The sequence below is a fragment of the Bubalus bubalis genome, chromosome 6, assembly GCF_019923935.1.
Source record: "Bubalus bubalis isolate 160015118507 breed Murrah chromosome 6, NDDB_SH_1, whole genome shotgun sequence".
NCBI lineage: Eukaryota > Metazoa > Chordata > Mammalia > Artiodactyla > Bovidae > Bubalus > Bubalus bubalis.
Window position 1 is genome coordinate 74524482 of NC_059162.1, and position 4098 is coordinate 74528579.

A 4098-nucleotide genomic window follows, 5' to 3' on the forward strand; every position below is an offset into this window, starting at 1 on the left:
ATAAGCATTACCAAAATTGACTTAAGAAAGAAGGCAAATTAAATAGAGATTAGAAAAGTAACAAAGGTTCTACCATTGAACTGATCACACACTTAACAGCTCAGATAATTTCAATTTTACTTTAAACAATGCTTCTAAAACATTAATGTTCATAGGAAACTCCTGAAAATGAGCAGGACCCTGGTGGAGCTTCTGGGCACAGGAAACTTTCAAACAGTTGCTAATCAGGAAAAGGAAACGACCCTGATGGCAGGAAAGATTGAAGGCAGGAGGAGAAGGGGATGACAAAGGATGAGATGGTTGGATGGCATTGACAACTCAATGAACAAGAGTTTGAGCAAACTCTGGGAGATAGTGAAGGACAGGGAAGCCTAGCCTTCTATAGTTCATGTGGACACAAAGAGTCAGACAGGACTGAATGAACAACAATCAGGGAATGGAGGGGATGCAGAGACAAGGGAGGAGCAGTCAAGAAACAGGAGAGCAACCTTAGGGCAGGGTCCTGGTTCCACCTCAAGTTGTTCAGTCACTAAATCCTGTCCAGGTCTTTGCAATGCCATGGGCTGGAGCCTGCCAGGCTCCTCTGTCCATGGGATTTTCCAGTGAGTTGCCATTTCCTTCTTCAGGGTATCCTCCCAACCCAGGGATCGAACATGCATATCCTACATTGGCAGGTGAATTCTTTACCATTAATCTACCTGGGAAGCCTTAAGGGATATATATATAACAGTATCTTTGAACTCTGAGCACTGAAGAATTGATGCTTTTAAGTTGTGCTGCTGGAGAAGACTCTTGAGAGTTTCTTGGATAGCAACCAGATTGAACCAGTCAATCCTAAAGGAAATCAACCCTGAATATTCATTGGAAGGATTGATGCTGAAGCTGAAGCTCCAATATTTTGGCCACCTGATGCAAAGAGCCAACTCATTTGAAAAAACCCTGATGCTGGGAGAGATTGAGGGCAGGAGAAGTTGGCAACAGAGAATGAGATGGTTGGATGGCATCACCAACTCAATGGACACGAGTTTGAGCAAATTCTGGGAGATAATGAAGGACAGAGAAGCCTGGGAGCAGCAGTCCATGGAGTCCCAAAGAGTCAGATATGACTCAGTGACTGAATAACAACACCAAAGAAGTAATCTGTCACATGGACCCTTTTCATCCCCACTCCCTTGGGAAGAAGAGGAAATTTGCATGATAAAATCCTTGCATTTCCTTCCCCATAGAAAAAGATGTGCCACCCTCAAATCACAGTTTCTTTTCTTTTTCTAATGATCTTGCCCCACCCTTCTTTTAAGAGTTCCTTTTTGTATCACTTCTTGCCTTTGTGGTTGCCAGATGGGATGCAGCCAGATTGATGAATCACCTAATAAAACCAATTCAGTTCAGTTCGCTTAAGCCACTCAGTCATGTCCGCCTCTTTGCGACCCCATGGACTGCAGTACACCAGGCTTCCCTGTCCATCACCAACTCCTGGAGCTTATTCAAACTCGTGTCCATTGAGTCGGTGATGCCATCCAACCATCTCGTCCCTTTCTCCTCACCTTCAATCTTTCCCAGCATCAGGGTCTTTTCAAATGAGTCAGTTCTTCACATCAGGTGGCCAGAGTTTTGGAGCTTTGGCTTCAGCATCAGCCCTTCCAATGAATATTCAGGACTGATTCCCTTTAGGACGAGCTGGCTGGATCTCCTTGATGTCCAAGGGACTCTCAAGAGTCTTCTCTAACACCACAGTTCAAAAGCATGAATTCTTTGGAGCTAAGCTTTCTTTATAGTCTAACTCTCACATCCATACATGACTAGAGAAAAACCATAGCTTTGACTAGACAGTCCTTTGTTGGCAAAGTAATGTCTCTTTTTTTAATATTTTATTTCATAGCTGCAGTCACCATCTGCAGTGATTTTGGAGCCCAGAAAAATAAAGTCAGCCACTGTTTTCACTGTTTCCCCATCTCACTGTTTCCACTGTTTCCCCATCTATTTTCCATGAAGTGATGGGACCAGATGCCATGATCTTAGTTTTCTGAATGTTGAGTTTTAAGCCAACTTTTTCACTCTCCTGTTTTACTTTCATCAAGAGACTCTCTAGTTCTTTGCTTTCTGCCATAAGTGTAGTATCATCTATATATCTGAGGTTATTGATACTTCTCCCTGGAATCTTGATTCTGGTTTGTGCTTCATCCAGCCTGGCATTTCACATGATGTACTCTGCATGTAAGTTAAATAAGCAGGGTGACAATATACAGACTTAACATACTCCTTTCCTGATTTGGAACCAGTCTGCTGTTCCATGTTCAGTTCTAACTGTTGCTTCTTGATCTGCATACAGATTTCTCAGGAGACAGGTCAGGAGGTCTGGTATTACCATCTCTTTCAGAATTTTCCAGAGTTTGTTGTGATCCACACAGTCAAAGTCTTTGGCATAGTCAATAAAGTAGAAATAGATGTTTTTCTAGAACTCTCTCACTTTCTCAATGATCCAACAGATGTTGGCAATTTGATCTCTGGTTCCTCTGCCTTTTCTAAAACCAGCTTGAAGATCTGGAAGTTCATGGTTCACATATTGCTGAAGACTGGCTTGGAGAATTTTGAGCATTACTTTGCTAGCATGTGAGATGAGTGCAATTATATGGTAGTTTGAACATTCTTTGGCATTGCCTTTCTTTTGGATTGGAATGAAAACTGTCCTTTTCCAGTCCTGTGGCCACTGCTGAGTTCTCCAAATTTGCTGGCATATTGAGTAAGCACTTTCACAGCATCATTTTTTAGGATTTGAAATAGCTCAAATGGAATTCCATCCTCCACTAGCTTTGTTCGTAGTGAGGCTTCCTAAGGCCCACATGACTTCATATTCCAGGATGTCTGGCTCTAGGTGAGTGATCACACCTTCGTGGTTCTCTGGGTCTTGAAGATCTTTTTTATATGGTTCTTCTGTGTATTCTTGCCACCTCTTCTTAATATCTTCTACTTCTGTTAGGTCCATACCATTTCTGTCCTTTATTGAGCCCATCTTTGCATGAAATGTTCCCTTGGTATCTCTAATTTTCTTGAAGAGATCTCTAGTCTTTCCCATTCTGTTGTTTTCCTCTATTTCTTTGCATTGATCACTGAGGAAGGCTTTTTTTTTATCTCTCCTTGCTATTCTTTGGAACTCTGCATTCAGATGCTTATATCTTTCCTTATCTCCTTTGCTTTTAGCTCCTCTTCTTTTCTCAGCTATTTGTAAGGCCTCCTCAGACAGCCATTTTACCTTTGTGCATTTCTTTTTCTTGGGGATGGTCTTGATCACTGCCTCCTGTACAATGTCACAAATCTATGTCCATTATTCTTCAGGCACTCTGTCTATCAGATCTAATCCCTTGAATCTATTTGTCACTCCCACCGTATAATTGTAAGGGATTTATTTTAGGTTGTACCTGAATGATCTAGTGGTTTTCCCTACTTTCTTCAATTTAAGTCTGAATTTGGCAATAAACAGTTCATGATCTGAGCCATAATCAGCCTCTGGTCTTATTTTTTCTGACTTTATAGCGCTTCTCCATCTTTGGCTGCAAAGAATATAATCAACCTGATTTAGGTATTGATCATCTGGTGATGTCCATGTGTAGAGACTTCTCTTGTGTTGGGGTGTTTGCTATGACTGGTGCGTTCTCTTGGCAAAACTCTATGAGCCTTTGCCCTGCTTCATTTCATATTCCAAGGCCAAATTTGTCTGTTGCCCCAGGTGTCTCTTGACTTCCTACTTTTGCATTCCAGCCCTTTGTGATGAAAAGGACATCTTTTTTGGGTGTTAGTTCTAAAACGTCTTGTAGGTCTTCATAGAACCATTCAAATTCAGCTTCTTCAGCATTACTGGTTGGGCATAGACTTGGATTACTGTGGTATTGAATGGTTTGCCTTGGAAACAAACAGAGATCTTTCTGTCATTTTTTTTTTTTTAATTCTGTCATTTTTGAGATTGCATCCAAGTACTGCTTTTCAGACTCTTTTGTTGACTATGAGGGCTATTCCATTTCTTCTAAGGGATTCTTGCCCATAGTAGTAGATATAATGGTCATCTGAGTTAAATTTGCCCATTCCAGTCCATTTTAGTTCACC